The sequence below is a fragment of the Nelumbo nucifera genome, chromosome 4, assembly GCF_055504915.1.
Source record: "Nelumbo nucifera cultivar China Antique chromosome 4, China Antique-T2T, whole genome shotgun sequence".
Lineage (NCBI taxonomy): Eukaryota > Viridiplantae > Streptophyta > Magnoliopsida > Proteales > Nelumbonaceae > Nelumbo > Nelumbo nucifera.
The window spans coordinates 53,590,763-53,608,258 of NC_142652.1; the positions used below are offsets into that span (position 1 = coordinate 53,590,763).

Below are 17,496 nucleotides of genomic sequence, written 5' to 3' on the forward strand. Positions count from 1 at the left end.
GCAATACTATCGCGGGGCCCACAATGCACGACGAATGCCGAAAGCCCGGTTCCTGCATCGTTGCCATTCAGTAATGACGATCGTGCCGCAAATGGTCCGAGTATCCGAGACATTGTTTCCAGTTGTCTCCCAGAAACAACAAATGGAATTTGCAAATACAAATCAAAATAAAATATTAATAAAATTGGGGTGCAACACGAGGACTTCCCAGGAGGTCACCCATCCTACTACTACTCTCGCCCAAGCACGCTTATCTTAGGAGTTTTGATGGGATCCGGTGCATTAGTGCTGGTATGATCGCACCCGTTTAATTCATGCTCGCTTAGATCTTTATGCACTATCTTGCTCCCCTCCATTAAATGTTTTAGACTTGAAAAAACTGTGTATGCAGCCTTCCTCCCTTGGTAACCGCGCACAAGCTCCTACGTGAGCAGAGTGTTTGCTTTTCATTTCTGCCGCACACCCGGATAGATGCAATACTATCGCGGGGCCCGGTTCTTGCATCGTTGCCATTCAGTAATGACGATCGTGCCGCAAATGGTTCGAGTATCTGGCGCGTTGTTTGCGTTTGTCTCGCCGAAACGACAAATGGAATTTGCAAATACGATATCGAAATAAAATATTAAAAAAATTGGGGTGCAACACGAGGACTTCCCAGGAGGTCACCCATTCTAATACTACTCTCGCCCAAGCACACTTAACTTCGGAGTTCTGATGGGATCCGGTGCATTAGTGCTGGTATGATCGCACTCGTTTAATTCATGCTCGCTTAGATCTTTATGCACTATCTTGCCCCCCTCCATTAATTGTTTTAGATTTGAAAAAACTGTGTATCAGCCTTCCTCCCTTGGTAACCGTGCACAAGCTCCTACGTGAGCAGAGTGTTTGCTTTTCAGATCTGCCGCACCCCCGGATAGATGCAATACTATCGCGGGGCCCACAATGCACGACGAATGCCAAAAGCCCGGTTCTTGCATCGTTGCCATTCCGTAATGACGATCGTGCCGCAAATGGTCCGTGTATCCGACGCGTTGTTTCCAGTTGTATCGCCGAAACAACAAATGGAATTTGCAAATACAAATCAAAATAAAATATTAATAAAATTGGGGTGCAACACGAGGACTTCCAAGGAGGTCACCCATTCTAGTACTACTCTCGCCCAAGCACACTTAACTTCGGAGTTCTGATGGGATCCGGTGCATTAGTGCAGGTATGATCGCACCCGTTTAATTCATGCTCGCTTAGATCTTTATGCACTATCTTGCTCCCCTCCATTAATTGTTTTAGATTTGAAAAAACTGTGTATGCAGCCTTCCTCCCTTGGTAACCGTGCACAAGCTCCTACGTGAGCGGATTGTTTGCTTTTCAGATCTGCCGCACCACCGGATAAATGCAATACTATCGCGGGGCCCACAATGCACGACGAATGCCGAAAGCCCGGTTCCTGCATCGTTGCCATTCAGTAATGACGATCGTGCCGCAAATGGTCCGAGTATCCGACGCATTGTTTCCAGTTGTCTCCCAGAAACAACAAATGGAATTTGCAAATACAAATCAAAATAAAATATTAATAAAATTGGGGTGCAACACGAGGACTTCCCAGGAGGTCACCCATGCTAGTACTACTCTCGCCCAAGCACGCTTAACTTCGAAGTTCTGATGGGATCCGGTGCATTAGTGCTGGTATGATCGCACCCGTTTAATTCATGCTCGCTTAGATCTTTATGCACTATCTTGCTCCCCTCCATTAATTGTTTTAGACTTGAAAAAACTGTGTATGCAGCCTTCCTCCCTTGGTAACCGTGCACAAGCTCCTACGTGAGCAGAGTGTTTGCTTTTCAGATCTGTCGCACCCCCGGATAGATGCAATACTATCGCAGGGCCCACAATGCATGACGAATGCCAAAAGCCCGGTTCTTGCATCGTTGCCATTCAGTAATGACGATCGTGCCGCAAATGGTCCGAATATCCGACGCGTTGTTTCCAGTTGTATCGCCGAAACAACAAATGGAATTTGCAAATACAAATCAAAATAAAATATTAATAAAATTGGGGTGCAACACGAGGACTTCCCAGGAGGTCACGCATTCTAGTACTACTCTCGCCCAAGTACGCTTAACTTCGAAGTTCTGATGGGATCCGGTGCATTAGTGCTGGTATGATCGCACCCGTTTAATTCATGTTCGCTTAAATCTTTATGCACTATCTTGCTCCCCTCCATTAATTGTTTTAGATTTGAAAAAACTATGTATGCAGCCTTCCTCCGTTGGTAACCGTGCACAAGCTCCTACGTGAGCGGATTGTTTGCTTTTCAGATCTGCCGCACCACCGGATAAATGCAATACTATCGCGGGACCCACAATGCACGACGAATGCCGAAAGCCCGGTTCCTGCATCGTTGCCATTCAGTAAAGACGATCGTGCCGCAAATGGTCCGAGTATCCGACGCATTGTTTCCAGTTGTCTCCCAGAAACAACAAATGGAATTTGCAAATACAAATCAAAATAAAATATTAATAAAATTGGGGTGCAACACGAGGACTTCCGAGGAGGTCACCCATCCTAGTACTACTCTCGCCCAAGCACTCTTAACTTCGGAGTTCTGATGGGATCCGGTGCATTAGTGCTGGTATGATCGCACCCGTTTAATTCATGCTCGCTTAGATCTTTATGCACTATCTTGCTACCCTCCATTAATTGTTTTAGACTTGAAGAAACTGTGTATGCAGCCTTCCTCCCTTGGTTACCGTGCACAAGCTCCTACGTGAGCAGAGTGTTTTCTTTTCAGATCTGCCGCACCCCCGGATAGATGCAATACTATCGCGGGGCCCACAATGCACGACGAATGCCAAAAGCCCGGTTCTTGCATCGTTGCCATTCCGTAATGACGATCGTGCCGCAAATGGTCCGAGTATCCGACGCGTTGTTTCCAGTTGTATCGCCGAAACAACAAATGGAATTTGCAAATACAAATCAAAATAAAATATTAATAAAATTGGGGTGCAACACGAGGACTTCCCAGGAGGTCACCCATTCTAGTACTACTCTCGCCCAAGTACGCTTAACTTCGAAGTTCTGATGGGATCCGGTGCATTAGTGCTGGTATGATCGCACCCGTTTAATTCATGTTCGCTTAAATCTTTATGCACTATCTTGCTCCCCTCCATTAATTGTTTTAGATTTGAAAAAACTATGTATGCAGCCTTCCTCCCTTGGTAACCGTGCACAAGCTCCTACGTGAGCGGATTGTTTGCTTTTCAGATCTGCCGCACCACCGGATAAATGCAATACTATCGCGGGACCCACAATGCACGACGAATGCCGAAAGCCCGGTTCCTGCATCGTTGCCATTCAGTAAGGACGATCGTGCCGCAAATGGTCCGAGTATCCGACGCATTGTTTCCAGTTGTCTCCCAGAAACAACAAATGGAATTTGCAAATACAAATCAAAATAAAATATTAATAAAATTGGGGTGCAACACGAGGACTTCCGAGGAGGTCACCCATCCTAGTACTACTCTCGCCCAAGCACTCTTAACTTCGGAGTTCTGATGGGATCCGGTGCATTAGTGCTGGTATGATCGCACCCGTTTAATTCATGCTCGCTTAGATCTTTATGCACTATCTTGCTACCCTCCATTAATTGTTTTAGACTTGAAGAAACTGTGTATGCAGCCTTCCTCCCTTGGTTACCGTGCACAAGCTCCTACGTGAGCAGAGTGTTTGCTTTTCAGATCTGCCGCACCCCCGGATAGATGCAATACTATCGCGGGGCCCACAATGCACGACGAATGCCAAAAGCCCGGTTCTTGCATCGTTGCCATTCCGTAATGACGATCGTGCCGCAAATGGTCCGAGTATCCGACGCGTTGTTTCCAGTTGTATCGCCGAAACAACAAATGGAATTTGCAAATACAAATCAAAATAAAATATTAATAAAATTGGGGTGCAACACGAGGACTTCCCAGGAGGTCACCCATCCTAATACTACTCTCGCCCAAGCACGCTTAACTTCAGAGTTCTGATGGGATCCAGTGCATTAGTGCAGGTATGATCGCACACGTTTAATTCATGCTCGCTTAGATCTTTATGCACAATCTTGCTCCCCTCCATTAATTGTTTTAGAGTTGAAAAAACTGTGTATGCAGCCTTCCTCCCTTGGTAACCGTGCACAAGCTCCTATGTGAGCAGAGTGTTTGCTTTTCATATCTGCCGCACCCCCGGATAGATGCAATACTATCGCGGGGCCCACAATGCACGACGAATGCCAAAAGCCCGGTTCTTGCATCGTTGCCATTCCGTAATGACGATCGTGCCGCAAATGGTCCGAGTATCCGACGCGTTGTTTCCAGTTGTATCGCCGAAACAACAAATGGAATTTGCAAATACAAATCAAAATAAAATATTAATAAAATTGGGGTGCAACAGGAGGACTTCCAAGGAGGTCACCCATTCTAGTACTACTCTCGCCCAAGCACACTTAACTTCGGAGTTCTGATGGGATCCGGTGCATTAGTGCAGGTATGATCGCACCCGTTTAATTCATGCTCGCTTAGATCTTTATGCACTATCTTGCTCCCCTCCATTAATTGTTTTAGATTTGAAAAAACTGTGTATGCAGCCTTCCTCCCTTGGAAACCGTGCACAAGCTCCTACGTGAGCGGATTGTTTGCTTTTCAGATCTGCCGCACCACCGGATAAATGCAATACTATCGCGGGGCCCACAATGCACGACGAATGCCGAAAGCCCGGTTCCTGCATCGTTGCCATTCAGTAATGACGATCGTGCCGCAAATGGTCCGAGTATCCGGCGCGTTGTTTGCGTTAGTCTCGCCGAAACGACAAATGGAATTTGCAAATACGATATCGAAATAAAATATTAATAAAATTGGGGTGCAACACGAGGACTTCCCAGGAGGTCACCCTTTCTAGTACTACTCTCGCCCAAGCACACTTAACTTCGGAGTTCTGATGGGATCCGGTGCATTAGTGCTGGTATGATCGCACCCATTTATTCATGCTCGCTTAGATCTTTATGCACTATCTTGCTCCCCTCCATTAATTGTTTTAGATTTGAAAAAACTGTGTATGCAGCCTTCCTCCCTTGGTAACCGTGCACAAGCTCCTACGTGAGCGGATTGTTTGCTTTTCAGATCTGCCGCACCACCGGATAAATGCAATACTATCGCGGGGCCCACAATGCACGACGAATGCCGATAGCCCGGTTCCTGCATCGTTGCCATTCAGTAATGACGATCGTGTCGCAAATGGTCCGAGTATCCGACGCATTGTTTCCAGTTGTCTCCCAGAAACAACAAATGGAATTTGCAAATACAAATCAAAATAAAATATTAATAAAATTGGGGTGCAACACGAGGACTTCCAAGGAGGTAACCCATTCTAGTACTACTCTCGCCCAAGCACGCTTAACTTCGGAGTTCTGATGGGATCCGGTGCATTAGTGCTGGTATGATCGCACCCGTTTAATTCATGCTCGCTTAGATCTTTATGCACTATCTTGCTCCCCTCCATTAATTGTTTAAGACTTGAAAAAACTATGTATGCAGCCTTCCTCCCTTGGTAACCGTGCACAAGCTCCTACGTGAGCAGAGTGTTTGCTTTTCAGATCTGCCGCACCCCCGGATAGATGCAATACTATCGCGGGGCCCACAATGCACGACGAATGCGAAAAGCCCGGTTCTTGCATCGTTGCCATTCCGTAATGACGATCGTGCCGCAAATGGTCCGAGTATCTGACGCGTTGTTTCCAGTTGTATCGCCGAAACAACAAATGGAATTTGCAAATACAAATCAAAATAAAATATTAATAAAATTGGGGTGCAACACGAGGACTTCCAAGGAGGTCACCCATTCTAGTACTACTCTCGCCCAAGCACACTTAACTTCGGAGTTCTGATGGGATCCGGTGCATTAGTGCAGGTATGATCGCACCCGTTTAATTCATGCTCGCTTAGATCTTTAAGCACTATCTTGCTCCCCTCCATTAACTGTTTTAGACTTGAAAAAACTGTGTATGCAGCCTTCCTCCCTTGGTAACCGTGCACAAGCTCCTATGTGAGCAGAGTGTTTGCTTTTCATATCTGCCGCACCCCCGGATAGATGCAATACTATCGCGGGGCCCACAATGCACGACGAATGCCAAAAGCCCGGTTCTTGCATCGTTGCCATTCCGTAATGACGATCGTGCCGCAAATGGTCCGAGTATCCGACGCGTTGTTTCCAGTTGTATCGCCGAAACAACAAATGGAATTTGCAAATACAAATCAAAATAAAATATTAATAAAATTGGGGTGCAACAGGAGGACTTCCAAGGAGGTCACCCATTCTAGTACTACTCTCGCCCAAGCACACTTAACTTCGGAGTTCTGATGGGATCCGGTGCATTAGTGCAGGTATGATCGCACCCGTTTAATTCATGCTCGCTTAGATCTTTATGCACTATCTTGCTCCCCTCCATTAATTGTTTTAGATTTGAAAAAACTGTGTATGCAGCCTTCCTCCCTTGGAAACCGTGCACAAGCTCCTACGTGAGCGGATTGTTTGCTTTTCAGATCTGCCGCACCACCGGATAAATGCAATACTATCGCGGGGCCCACAATGCACGACGGATGCCGAAAGCCCGGTTCCTGCATCGTTGCCATTCAGTAATGACGATCGTGCCGCAAATGGTCCGAGTATCCGGCGCGTTGTTTGCGTTTGTCTCGCCGAAACGACAAATGGAATTTGCAAATACGTGATCGAAATAAAATATTAATAAAATTGGGGTGCAACACGAGGACTTCCCAGGAGGTCACCCTTTCTAGTACTACTCTCGCCCAAGCACACTTAACTTCGGAGTTCTGATGGGATCCGGTGCATTAGTGCTGGTATGATCGCACCCGTTTAATTCATGCTCGCTTAGATCTTTATGCACTATCTTGCTCCCCTCCATTAATTGTTTTAGACTTGAAAAAACTGTGTATGCAGCCTTCCTCCCTTGGTAACCGTGCACAAGCTCCTACGTAAGCAGTGTGTTTGATTTTCAGATCTGCCGCACCCCCGAATAGATGCAATACTATCGCGGGGCCCACAATGCACGACGAATGCCAAAAGCCCGGTTTTTGCACGGTTCCCATTCAGTAATGAGGATCGTGCCGCAAATGGTCCGAGTATCCGGCGCGTTGTTTGCGTTTGTCTCGCCGAAACAACAAATGGAATTTGCAAATACAAATCAAAATAAAATATTAATAAAATTGGGGTGCAACACGAGGACTTCCCAGGAGGTCACCCATCCTAGTACTACTCTCGCCCAAGCACGCTTAACTTCGGAGTTCTGATGCAATCCGGTGCATTAGTGCTACTATGATCGCACCGGTTTAATTCTTGCTCGCTTAGATCTTTATGCACTATCTTGCTCCCCTCCATTAATTGTTTTAGACTTGAAAAAACTGTGTATGCAGCCTTCCTCCCTTGGTAACCGTGCACAAGCTCCTACGTGAGCAGAGTGTTTGCTTTTCAGATCTGCCGCACCCCCGGATAGATGCAATACTATCGCGGGGCCCACAATGCACGACGAATGCCAAAAGCCCGGTTCTTGCATCGTTGCCATTCCGTAATTACGATCGTGCCGCAAATGGTCCGAGTATCCGACGCGTTGTTTCCAGTTGTATCGCCGAAACAACAAATGGAATTTGCAAATACAAATCAAAATAAAATATTAATAAAATTGGGGTGCAACATGAGGACTTCCAAGGAGGTCACCCATTCTAGTACTACTCTCGCCCAAGCACACTTAACTTCGGAGTTCTGATGGGATCCGGTGCATTAGTGCACCGTTTAATTCATGCTCGTTTAGATCTTTATGCACTATCTTGCTCCCCACCATTAATTGTTTTAGATTTGAAAAAACTGTGTATGCAGCCTTCCTCCCTTGGTAACCGTGCACAAGCTCCTACGTGAGCGGATTGTTTGCTTTTCAGATTTTTGCCGCACCACCGGATAAATTCAATACTATTGCGGGGCCCACAATGCACGACGAAGGCCGAAAGCCCGGTTCCTGCATCGTTGCCATTCAGTAATGACGATCGTGCCGCAAATGGTCCGAGTATCCGGCGCGTTGTTTGCGTTTGTCTCGCCGAAACGACAAATGGAATTTGCAAATACGATATCGAAATAAAATATTAATAAAATTGGGGTGCAACACGAGGACTTCCCAGGAGGTCACCCTTTCTAGTACTACTCTCGCCCAAGCACACTTAACTTCGGAGTTCTGATGGGATCCGGTGCATTAGTGCTGGTATGATCGCACCCGTTTAATTCATGCTCGCTTAGATCTTTATGCACTATCTTGCTCCCCTCCATTAATTGTTTTAGATTTGAAAAAACTGTGTTTGCAGCCTTCCTCCCTTGGTAACCGTGCACAAGCTCCTACGTGAGCGGTTGTTTGCTTTTCAGATCTGCCGCACCACCGGATAAATGCAATACTATCGCGGGGCCCACAATGCACGACGAATGCCGAAAGCCCGGTTCCTGCATCGTTGCCATTCAGTAAGGACGATCGTGTCGCAAATGGTCCGAGTATCCGACGCATTGTTTCCAGTTGTCTCCCAGAAACAACAAATGGAATTTGCTAATACAAATCAAAATAAAATATTAATAAAATTGGGGTGCAACACGAGGACTTCCCAGGAGGTCACCCAACCTAGTACTACTCTCGACCAATCACGCTTAACTTCGGAGTTATAATGGGATCCGGTGCATTAGTGCTGGTATGATCGCACCCGTTTAATTCATGCTCGCTTAGATCTTTATGCACTATCTTGCTCCCCTCCATTAATTGTTTTAGATTTGAAAAAATTGTGTATGCAGCCTTCCTCCCTTGGTAACCGTGCACAAGCTCCTACGTGAGCGGATTGTTTGCTTTTCAGATCTGCCGCACCACCGGATAAATGCAATACTATCGCGGGGCCCACAATGCACGACGAATGCCGAAACCCCGGTTCCTGCATCGTTGCCATTCAGTAATGACGATCGTGCCGCAAATGGTCCGAGTATCCGACGCATTGTTTCCAGTTGTCTCCAGAAACAACAAATGGAATTTGCAAATACAAATCAAAATAAAATATTAATAAAATTGGGGTGCAACACGAGGACTTCCCAGGTGGTCACCCATCCTACTACTACTCTCGCCCAAGCACGCTTAACTTAGGAGTTTTGATGGGATCCGGTGCATTAGTGCTGATATGACCGCACCCGTTTAATTCATGCTCTCTTAGATCTTTATGCACTATCTTGCTCCCCTCCATTAACTATTTTAGACTTGAAAAAACTGTGTATGCAGCTTTCCTCCCTTGGTAACCGTGCACAAGCTCCTACGTGAGCAGAGTGTTTGCTTTTCATATCTGCCGCACCCCCGGATAGATGCAATACTTTCGCGGGGCCCACAATGCACGACGAATGCCAAAAGCCCGATTCTTGCATCGTTGCCATTCCGTAATGACGACCGTGCCGCAAATGGTCCGAGTATCCGACGCGTTGTTTCCAGTTGTATCGCCGAAACAACAAATGGAATTTGCAAATACAAATCAAAATAAAATATTAATAAAATTGGGGTGCAACATGAGGACTTCCAAGGAGGTCACCCAATCTAGTACTACTCTCGCCCAAGCACACTTAACTTCGGAGTTCTGATGGGATCCGGTGCATTAGTGCAGGTATGATCGCACCCGTTTAATTCATGCTCGCTTAGATCTTTATGCACTATCTTGCTCCCCTCCATTAATTGTTTTAGATTTGAAAAAACTGTGTATGCAGCTTTCCTCCCTTGGAAACCGTGCACAAGCTCCTACGTGAGCGGATTGTTTGCTTTTCAGATCTGCCGCACCACCGGATAAATGCAATACTATCGCGGGGCCCACAATGCACGACGAATGCCGAAAGCCCGGTTCCTGCATCGTTGCCATTCAGTAATGACGATCGTGCCGCAAATGGTCCGAGTATCCGGCGCGTTGTTTGCGTTTGTCTCGCCGAAACGACAAATGGAATTTGCAAATACGAGATCGAAATAAAATATTAATAAAATTGGGGTGCAACACGAGGACTTCCCAGGAGGTCACCCTTTCTAGTACTACTCTCGCCCAGGCACACTTAACTTCGGAGTTCTGATGGGATCCGGTGCATTAGTGCTGGTATGATCGCACCCGTTTAATTCATCCTCGCTTAGATCTTTATGCACTATCTTGCTCCCCTCCATTAATTGATTTAGATTTGAAAAAACTATGTATGCAGCCTTCCTCCCTTGGTAACCGTGCACAAGCTCCTACGTGAGCGGATTGTTTGCTTTTCAGATCTGCCGCACCACCGGATAAATGCAATACTATCGCGGGGCCCACAATGCACGACGAATGCCGAAAGCCCGGTTCCTGCATCGTTGCCATTCAGTAATGACGATCGTGCCGCAAATGGTCCGAGTATCCGAGACATTGTTTCCAGTTGTCTCCCAGAAACAACAAATGGAATTTGCAAATACAAATCAAAATAAAATATTAATAAAATTGGGGTGCAACACGAGGACTTCCCAGGAGGTCACCCATCCTACTACTACTCTCGCCCAAGCACGCTTATCTTAGGAGATTTGATGGGATCCGGTGCATTAGTGCTGGTATGATCGCACCCGTTTAATTCATGCTCGCTTAGATCTTTATGCACTATCTTGCTCCCCTCCATTAACTGTTTTAGACTTGAAAAAACTGTGTATGCAGCCTTCCTCCCTTGGTAACCGTGCACAAGCTCCTACGTGAGCAGAGTGTTTGCTTTTCATTTCTGCCGCACACCCGGATAGATGCAATACTATCGCGGGGCCCGGTTCTTGCATCGTTGCCATTCAGTAATGACGATCGTGCCGCAAATGGTTCGAGTATCTGGCGCGTTGTTTGCGTTTGTCTCGCCGAAACGACAAATGGAATTTGCAAATACGATATCGAAATAAAATATTAAAAAAATTGGGGTGCAACACGAGGACTTCCCAGGAGGTCACCCATTCTAATACTACTCTCGCCCAAGCACACTTAACTTCGGAGTTCTGATGGGATCCGGTGCATTAGTGCTGGTATGATCGCACCCGTTTAATTCATGCTCACTTAGATCTTTATGCACTATCTTGCCCCCCTCCATTAATTGTTTTAGATTTGAAAAAACTGTGTATCAGCCTTCCTCCCTTGGTAACCGTGCACAAGCTCCTACGTGAGCAGAGTGTTTGCTTTTCGGATCTGCCGCACCCCCGGATAGATGCAATACTATCGCGGGGCCCACAATGCACGACGAATGCCAAAAGCCCGGTTCTTGCATCGTTGCCATTCCGTAATGACGATCGTGCCGCAAATGGTCCGAGTATCCGACGCGTTGTTTCCAGTTGTATCGCCGAAACAACAAATGGAATTTGCAAATACAAATCAAAATAAAATATTAATAAAATTGGGGTGCAACACGAGGACTTCCAAGGAGGTCACCCATTCTAGTACTACTCTCGCCCAAGCACACTTAACTTCGGAGTTCTGATGGGATCCGGTGCATTAGTGCAGGTATGATCGCACCCGTTTAATTCATGCTCGCTTAGATCTTTATGCACTATCTTGCTCCCCTCCATTAATTGTTTTAGATTTGAAAAAACTGTGTATGCAGCCTTCCTCCCTTGGTAACCGGGCACAAGCTCCTACGTGAGCGGATTGTTTGCTTTTCAGATCTGCCGCACCACCGGATAAATGCAATACTATCGCGGGGCCCACAATGCACGACGAATGCCGAAAGCCCGGTTCCTGCATCGTTGCCATTCAGTAATGACGATCGTGCCGCAAATGGTCCGAGTATCCGACGCATTGTTTCCAGTTGTCTCCCAGAAACAACAAATGGAATTTGCAAATACATATCAAAATAAAATATTAATAAAATTGGGGTGCAACACGAGGACTTCCCAGGAGGTTACCCATGCTAGTACTACTCTCGCCCAAGCACGCTTAACTTCGAAGTTCTGATGGGATCCGGTGCATTAGTGCTGGTATGATCGCACCCGTTTAATTCATGCTCGCTTAGATCTTTATGCACTATCTTGCTCCCCTCCATTAATTGTTTTAGACTTGAAAAAACTGTGTATGCAGCCTTCCTCCCTTGGTAACCGTGCACAAGCTCCTACGTGAGCAGAGTGTTTGCTTTTCAGATCTGTCGCACCCCCGGATAGATGCAATACTATCGCAGGGCCCACAATGCATGACGAATGCCAAAAGCCCGGTTCTTGCATCGTTGCCATTCAGTAATGACGATCGTGCCGCAAATGGTCCGAATATCCGACGCGTTGTTTCCAGTTGTATCGCCGAAACAACAAATGGAATTTGCAAATACAAATCAAAATAAAATATTAATAAAATTGGGGTGCAACACGAGGACTTCCCAGGAGGTCACCCATTCTAGTACTACTCTCGCCCAAGTACGCTTAACTTCGAAGTTCTGATGGGATCCGGTGCATTAGTGCTGGTATGATCGCACCCGTTTAATTCATGTTCGCTTAAATCTTTATGCACTATCTTGCTCCCCTCCATTAATTGTTTTAGATTTGAAAAAACTATGTATGCAGCCTTCCTCCCTTGGTAACCGTGCACAAGCTCCTACGTGAGCGGATTGTTTGCTTTTCAGATCTGCCGCACCACCGGATAAATGCAATACTATCGCGGGACCCACAATGCACGACGAATGCCGAAAGCCCGGTTCCTGCATCGTTGCCATTCAGTAAGGACGATCGTGCCGCAAATGGTCCGAGTATCCGACGCATTGTTTCCAGTTGTCTCCCAGAAACAACAAATGGAATTTGCAAATACAAATCAAAATAAAATATTAATAAAATTGGGGTGCAACACGAGGACTTCCGAGGAGGTCACCCATCCTAGTACTACTCTCGCCCAAGCACTCTTAACTTCGGAGTTCTGATGGGATCCGGTGCATTAGTGCTGGTATGATCGCACCCGTTTAATTCATGCTCGCTTAGATCTTTATGCACTATCTTGCTACCCTCCATTAATTGTTTTAGACTTGAAGAAACTGTGAATGCAGCCTTCCTCCCTTGGTTACCGTGCACAAGCTCCTACGTGAGCAGAGTGTTTGCTTTTCAGATCTGCCGCACCCCCGGATAGATGCAATACTATCGCGGGGCCCACAATGCACGACGAATGCCAAAAGCCCGGTTCTTGCATCGTTGCCATTCCGTAATGACGATCGTGCCGCAAATGGTCCGAGTATCCGACGCGTTGTTTCCAGTTGTATCGCCGAAACAACAAATGGAATTTGCAAATACAAATCAAAATAAAATATTAATAAAATTGGGGTGCAACACGAGGACTTCCCAGGAGGTCACCCATCCTAATACTACTCTCGCCCAAGCACGCTTAACTTCAGAGTTCTGATGGGATCCAGTGCATTAGTGCAGGTATGATCACACACGTTTAATTCATGCTCGCTTAGATCTTTATGCACAATCTTGCTCCCCTCCATTAATTGTTTTAGAGTTGAAAAAACTGTGTATGCAGCCTTCCTCCCTTGGTAACCGTGCACAAGCTCCTACGTGAGCAGAGTGTTTGTTTTTCAGATCTGCCGCACCCCCGGATAGATGCAATACTATCGCGGGGCCCACAATGCACGACGAATGCCAAAAGCCCGGTTCTTGCATCGTTGCCATTCCGTAATGACGATCGTACCGCAAATGGTCCGAGTATCCGACGCGTTGTTTCCAGTTGTATCGCCGAAACAACAAATGGAATTTGCAAATACAAATCAAAATAAAATATTAATAAAATTGGGGTGCAACACGAGGACTTCCAAGGAGGTCACCCATTCTAGTACTACTCTCGCCCAAGCACACTTAACTTCGGAGTTCTGATGGGATCCTGTGCATTAGTGCAGGTATGATCGCACCCGTTTAATTCATGCTCGCTTAGATCTTTATGCACTATCTTGCTCCCCTCCATTAATTGTTTTAGATTTGAAAAAACTGTGTATGCAGCCTTCCTCCCTTGGTAACTGTGCACAAGCTCCTACGTGAGCGGATTGTTTGCTTTTCAGATCTGCCGCACCACCGGATAAATGCAATACTATCGCGGGGCCCACAATGCACGACGAATGCCGAAAGCCCGGTTCCTGCATCGTTGCCATTCAGTAATGACGATCGTGCCGCAAATGGTCCGAGTATCCGGCGCGTTGTTTGCGTTAGTCTCGCCGAAACGACAAATGGAATTTGCAAATACGATATCGAAATAAAATATTAATAAAATTGGGGTGCAACACGAGGACTTCCCAGGAGGTCACCCTTTCTAGTACTACTCTCGCCCAAGCACACTTAACTTCGGAGTTCTGATGGGATCCGGTGCATTAGTGCTGGTATGATCGCACCCATTTAATTCATGCTCGCTTAGATCTTTATGCACTATCTTGCTCCCCTCCATTAATTGTTTTAGATTTGAAAAAACTGTGTATGCAGCCTTCCTCCCTTGGTAACCGTGCACAAGCTCCTACGTGAGCGGATTGTTTGCTTTTCAGATCTGCCGCACCACCGGATAAATGCAATACTATCGCGGGGCCCACAATGCACGACGAATGCCGATAGCCCGGTTCCTGCATCGTAGCCATTCAGTAATGACGATCGTGTCGCAAATGGTCCGAGTATCCGACGCATTGTTTCCAGTTGTCTCCCAGAAACAACAAATGGAATTTGCAAATACAAATCAAAATAAAATATTAATAAAATTGGGGTGCAACACGAGGACTTCCAAGGAGGTCACCCATTCTAGTACTACTCTCGCCCAAGCACGCTTAACTTCGGAGTTCTAATGGGATCCGGTGCATTAGTGCTGGTATGATCGCACCCGTTTAATTCATGCTCGCTTAGATCTTTATGCACTATCTTGCTCCCCTCCATTAATTGTTTTAGATTTGAAAAAACTGTGTATGCAGCCTTCCTCCCTTGGTAACCGTGCACACGCTCCTACGTGAGCGGATTGTTTGCTTTTCAGATCTGCCGCACCACCGGATAAATGCAATACTATCGCGGGGCCCACAATGCACGACGAATGCCGAAAGCCCGGTTCCTGCATCGTTGCCATTCAGTAATGACGATCGTGCCGCAAATGGTCCGAGTATCCGACGCATTGTTTCCAGTTGTCTCCCAGAAACAACAAATGGAATTTGCAAATAAAAATCTAAATAAAATATTAATAAACTTGGGGTGCAACACGAGGACTTCCAAGGAGGTCACCCATCCTAGTACTACTCTCGCCCTAGCACGCTTAACTTCGGAGTTCTGATGGGATCCGGTGCATTAGTGCTGGTATGATCGCACCCGTTTAATTCATGCTCGCTTAGATCTTTATGCACTATCTTGCTCCCCTCCATTAATTGTTTAAGACTTGAAAAAACTATGTATGCAGCCTTCCTCCCTTGGTAACCGTGCACAAGCTCCTACGTGAGCAGAGTGTTTGCTTTTCAGATCTGTCGCACCCCCGGATAGATGCAATACTATCGCAGGGCCCACAATGCATGACGAATGCCAAAAGCCCGGTTCTTGCATCGTTGCCATTCAGTAATGACGATCGTGCCGCAAATGGTCCGAATACCCGACGCGTTGTTTCCAGTTGTATCGCCGAAACAACAAATGGAATTTGCAAATACAAATCAAAATAAAATATTAATAAAATTGGGGTGCAACACGAGGACTTCCCAGGAGGTCACCCATTCTAGTACTACTCTCGCCCAAGTACGCTTAACTTCGAAGTTCTGATGGGATCCGGTGCATTAGTGCTGGTATGATCGCACCCGTTTAATTCATGTTCGCTTAAATCTTTATGCACTATCTTGCTCCCCTCCATTAATTGTTTTAGATTTGAAAAAACTATGTATGCAGCCTTCCTCCCTTGGTAACCGTGCACAAGCTCCTACGTGAGCGGATTGTTTGCTTTTCAGATCTGCCGCACCACCGGATAAATGCAATACTATCGCGGGACCCACAATGCACGACGAATGCCAAAAGCCCGGTTCCTGCATCGTTGCCATTCAGTAAGGACGATCGTGCCGCAAATGGTCCGAGTATCCGACGCATTGTTTCCAGTTGTCTCCCAGAAACAACAAATGGAATTTGCAAATACAAATCAAAATAAAATATTAATAAAATTGGGGTGCAACACGAGGACTTCCGAGGAGGTCACCCATCCTAGTACTACTCTCGCCCAAGCACTCTTAACTTCGGAGTTCTGATGGGATCCGGTGCATTAGTGCTGGTATGATCGCACCCGTTTAATTCATGCTCGCTTAGATCTTTATGCACTATCTTGCTACCCTCCATTAATTGTTTTAGACTTGAAGAAACTGTGTATGCAGCCTTCCTCCCTTGGTTACCGTGCACAAGCTCCTACGTGAGCAGAGTGTTTGCTTTTCAGATCTGCCGCACCCCCGGATAGATGCAATACAATCGCGGGGCCCACAATGCACGACGAATGCCAAAAGCCCGGTTCTTGCATCGTTGCCATTCCGTAATGACGATCGTGCCGCAAATGGTCCGAGTATCCGACGCGTTGTTTCCAGTTGTATCGCCGAAACAACAAATGGAATTTGCAAATACAAATCAAAATAAAATATTAATAAAATTGGGGTGCAACACAAGGACTTCCCAGGAGGTCACCCATCCTAATACTACTCTCGCCCAAGCACGCTTAACTTCAGAGTTCTGATGGGATCCAGTGCATTAGTGCAGGTATGATCGCACACGTTTAATTCATGCTCGCTTAGATCTTTATGCACAATCTTGCTCCCCTCCATTAATTGTTTTAGAGTTGAAAAAACTGTGTATGCAGCCTTCCTCCCTTGGTAACCGTGCACAAGCTCCTACGTGAGCAGAGTGTTTGTTTTTCAGATCTGCCGCACCCCCGGATAGATGCAATACTATCGCGGGGCCCACAATGCACGACGAATGCCAAAAGCCCGGTTCTTGCATCGTTGCCATTCCGTAATGACGATCGTACCGCAAATGGTCCGAGTATCCGACGCGTTGTTTCCAGTTGTATCGCCGAAACAACAAATGGAATTTGCAAATACAAATCAAAATAAAATATTAATAAAATTGGGGTGCAACACGAGGACTTCCAAGGAGGTCACCCATTCTAGTACTACTCTCGCCCAAGCACACTTAACTTCGGAGTTCTGATGGGATCCTGTGCATTAGTGCAGGTATGATCGCACCCGTTTAATTCATGCTCGCTTAGATCTTTATGCACTATCTTGCTCCCCTCCATTAATTGTTTTAGATTTGAAAAAACTGTGTTTGCAGCCTTCCTCCCTTGGTAACTGTGCACAAGCTCCTACGTGAGCGGATTGTTTGCTTTTCAGATCTGCCGCACCACCGGATAAATGCAATACTATCGCGGGGCCCACAATGCACGACGAATGCCGAAAGCCCGGTTCCTGCAT

General features: G+C 46.3%; 30 non-coding genes and 6 pseudogenes across 30 annotated transcripts; all 36 read right to left on the minus strand.

Annotated features, from left to right (window-relative positions):
• Positions 1-186: 186 nt before the first annotated feature.
• LOC148799602 (5S ribosomal RNA) lies at positions 187-305 on the minus strand (annotated as a pseudogene).
• Positions 306-633: 328 nt separating this feature from the next.
• On the minus strand, positions 634-752 carry LOC148799603 (5S ribosomal RNA). The gene has a single exon (XR_016075210.1). It is a non-coding gene; the product is annotated as a 5S ribosomal RNA (ribosomal RNA).
• Positions 753-1,105: 353 nt separating this feature from the next.
• LOC148799604 (5S ribosomal RNA) lies at positions 1,106-1,224 on the minus strand. Its single transcript, XR_016074762.1, has one exon. It is a non-coding gene; the product is annotated as a 5S ribosomal RNA (ribosomal RNA).
• Positions 1,225-1,578: 354 nt separating this feature from the next.
• LOC148799605 (5S ribosomal RNA) lies at positions 1,579-1,697 on the minus strand. Its single transcript, XR_016073304.1, has one exon. It is a non-coding gene; the product is annotated as a 5S ribosomal RNA (ribosomal RNA).
• Positions 1,698-2,051: 354 nt separating this feature from the next.
• LOC148799606 (5S ribosomal RNA) lies at positions 2,052-2,170 on the minus strand (annotated as a pseudogene).
• A 354-nt stretch (positions 2,171-2,524) lies between these two features.
• Positions 2,525-2,643, minus strand: LOC148799607 (5S ribosomal RNA). The gene has a single exon (XR_016071982.1). It is a non-coding gene; the product is annotated as a 5S ribosomal RNA (ribosomal RNA).
• A 354-nt stretch (positions 2,644-2,997) lies between these two features.
• On the minus strand, positions 2,998-3,116 carry LOC148799608 (5S ribosomal RNA). Its single transcript, XR_016075152.1, has one exon. It is a non-coding gene; the product is annotated as a 5S ribosomal RNA (ribosomal RNA).
• A 354-nt stretch (positions 3,117-3,470) lies between these two features.
• LOC148799609 (5S ribosomal RNA) lies at positions 3,471-3,589 on the minus strand. The gene has a single exon (XR_016071983.1). It is a non-coding gene; the product is annotated as a 5S ribosomal RNA (ribosomal RNA).
• Positions 3,590-3,943: 354 nt separating this feature from the next.
• LOC148799610 (5S ribosomal RNA) lies at positions 3,944-4,062 on the minus strand. The gene has a single exon (XR_016069911.1). It is a non-coding gene; the product is annotated as a 5S ribosomal RNA (ribosomal RNA).
• Positions 4,063-4,416: 354 nt separating this feature from the next.
• LOC148799611 (5S ribosomal RNA) lies at positions 4,417-4,535 on the minus strand. Its single transcript, XR_016070456.1, has one exon. It is a non-coding gene; the product is annotated as a 5S ribosomal RNA (ribosomal RNA).
• Positions 4,536-4,890: 355 nt separating this feature from the next.
• LOC148799612 (5S ribosomal RNA) lies at positions 4,891-5,009 on the minus strand. The gene has a single exon (XR_016073089.1). It is a non-coding gene; the product is annotated as a 5S ribosomal RNA (ribosomal RNA).
• Positions 5,010-5,362: 353 nt separating this feature from the next.
• Positions 5,363-5,481, minus strand: LOC148799613 (5S ribosomal RNA). The gene has a single exon (XR_016073484.1). It is a non-coding gene; the product is annotated as a 5S ribosomal RNA (ribosomal RNA).
• A 354-nt stretch (positions 5,482-5,835) lies between these two features.
• LOC148799614 (5S ribosomal RNA) lies at positions 5,836-5,954 on the minus strand. The gene has a single exon (XR_016074764.1). It is a non-coding gene; the product is annotated as a 5S ribosomal RNA (ribosomal RNA).
• Positions 5,955-6,308: 354 nt separating this feature from the next.
• LOC148799615 (5S ribosomal RNA) lies at positions 6,309-6,427 on the minus strand. Its single transcript, XR_016070457.1, has one exon. It is a non-coding gene; the product is annotated as a 5S ribosomal RNA (ribosomal RNA).
• Positions 6,428-6,782: 355 nt separating this feature from the next.
• Positions 6,783-6,901, minus strand: LOC148799616 (5S ribosomal RNA). The gene has a single exon (XR_016073090.1). It is a non-coding gene; the product is annotated as a 5S ribosomal RNA (ribosomal RNA).
• A 354-nt stretch (positions 6,902-7,255) lies between these two features.
• Positions 7,256-7,374, minus strand: LOC148799617 (5S ribosomal RNA; annotated as a pseudogene).
• An 817-nt stretch (positions 7,375-8,191) lies between these two features.
• Positions 8,192-8,310, minus strand: LOC148799618 (5S ribosomal RNA). Its single transcript, XR_016073091.1, has one exon. It is a non-coding gene; the product is annotated as a 5S ribosomal RNA (ribosomal RNA).
• Positions 8,311-8,663: 353 nt separating this feature from the next.
• Positions 8,664-8,782, minus strand: LOC148799619 (5S ribosomal RNA; annotated as a pseudogene).
• A 353-nt stretch (positions 8,783-9,135) lies between these two features.
• LOC148799620 (5S ribosomal RNA) lies at positions 9,136-9,254 on the minus strand (annotated as a pseudogene).
• Positions 9,255-9,608: 354 nt separating this feature from the next.
• Positions 9,609-9,727, minus strand: LOC148799621 (5S ribosomal RNA). Its single transcript, XR_016070470.1, has one exon. It is a non-coding gene; the product is annotated as a 5S ribosomal RNA (ribosomal RNA).
• Positions 9,728-10,082: 355 nt separating this feature from the next.
• On the minus strand, positions 10,083-10,201 carry LOC148799622 (5S ribosomal RNA). The gene has a single exon (XR_016073348.1). It is a non-coding gene; the product is annotated as a 5S ribosomal RNA (ribosomal RNA).
• Positions 10,202-10,555: 354 nt separating this feature from the next.
• LOC148799623 (5S ribosomal RNA) lies at positions 10,556-10,674 on the minus strand (annotated as a pseudogene).
• A 328-nt stretch (positions 10,675-11,002) lies between these two features.
• Positions 11,003-11,121, minus strand: LOC148799624 (5S ribosomal RNA). Its single transcript, XR_016073121.1, has one exon. It is a non-coding gene; the product is annotated as a 5S ribosomal RNA (ribosomal RNA).
• Positions 11,122-11,474: 353 nt separating this feature from the next.
• On the minus strand, positions 11,475-11,593 carry LOC148799625 (5S ribosomal RNA). Its single transcript, XR_016074765.1, has one exon. It is a non-coding gene; the product is annotated as a 5S ribosomal RNA (ribosomal RNA).
• Positions 11,594-11,947: 354 nt separating this feature from the next.
• Positions 11,948-12,066, minus strand: LOC148799626 (5S ribosomal RNA). Its single transcript, XR_016074570.1, has one exon. It is a non-coding gene; the product is annotated as a 5S ribosomal RNA (ribosomal RNA).
• A 354-nt stretch (positions 12,067-12,420) lies between these two features.
• LOC148799627 (5S ribosomal RNA) lies at positions 12,421-12,539 on the minus strand. Its single transcript, XR_016075153.1, has one exon. It is a non-coding gene; the product is annotated as a 5S ribosomal RNA (ribosomal RNA).
• Positions 12,540-12,893: 354 nt separating this feature from the next.
• LOC148799628 (5S ribosomal RNA) lies at positions 12,894-13,012 on the minus strand. The gene has a single exon (XR_016071984.1). It is a non-coding gene; the product is annotated as a 5S ribosomal RNA (ribosomal RNA).
• A 354-nt stretch (positions 13,013-13,366) lies between these two features.
• Positions 13,367-13,485, minus strand: LOC148799629 (5S ribosomal RNA). The gene has a single exon (XR_016070366.1). It is a non-coding gene; the product is annotated as a 5S ribosomal RNA (ribosomal RNA).
• A 354-nt stretch (positions 13,486-13,839) lies between these two features.
• LOC148799630 (5S ribosomal RNA) lies at positions 13,840-13,958 on the minus strand. Its single transcript, XR_016070036.1, has one exon. It is a non-coding gene; the product is annotated as a 5S ribosomal RNA (ribosomal RNA).
• A 355-nt stretch (positions 13,959-14,313) lies between these two features.
• LOC148799631 (5S ribosomal RNA) lies at positions 14,314-14,432 on the minus strand. The gene has a single exon (XR_016073092.1). It is a non-coding gene; the product is annotated as a 5S ribosomal RNA (ribosomal RNA).
• A 354-nt stretch (positions 14,433-14,786) lies between these two features.
• On the minus strand, positions 14,787-14,905 carry LOC148799632 (5S ribosomal RNA). The gene has a single exon (XR_016073284.1). It is a non-coding gene; the product is annotated as a 5S ribosomal RNA (ribosomal RNA).
• Positions 14,906-15,259: 354 nt separating this feature from the next.
• Positions 15,260-15,378, minus strand: LOC148799633 (5S ribosomal RNA). The gene has a single exon (XR_016071784.1). It is a non-coding gene; the product is annotated as a 5S ribosomal RNA (ribosomal RNA).
• A 354-nt stretch (positions 15,379-15,732) lies between these two features.
• LOC148799634 (5S ribosomal RNA) lies at positions 15,733-15,851 on the minus strand. Its single transcript, XR_016075154.1, has one exon. It is a non-coding gene; the product is annotated as a 5S ribosomal RNA (ribosomal RNA).
• Positions 15,852-16,205: 354 nt separating this feature from the next.
• On the minus strand, positions 16,206-16,324 carry LOC148799635 (5S ribosomal RNA). Its single transcript, XR_016071985.1, has one exon. It is a non-coding gene; the product is annotated as a 5S ribosomal RNA (ribosomal RNA).
• A 354-nt stretch (positions 16,325-16,678) lies between these two features.
• On the minus strand, positions 16,679-16,797 carry LOC148799636 (5S ribosomal RNA). The gene has a single exon (XR_016070546.1). It is a non-coding gene; the product is annotated as a 5S ribosomal RNA (ribosomal RNA).
• A 354-nt stretch (positions 16,798-17,151) lies between these two features.
• On the minus strand, positions 17,152-17,270 carry LOC148799637 (5S ribosomal RNA). Its single transcript, XR_016070037.1, has one exon. It is a non-coding gene; the product is annotated as a 5S ribosomal RNA (ribosomal RNA).
• Between the last annotated feature and the right edge of the window lie 226 nt (positions 17,271-17,496).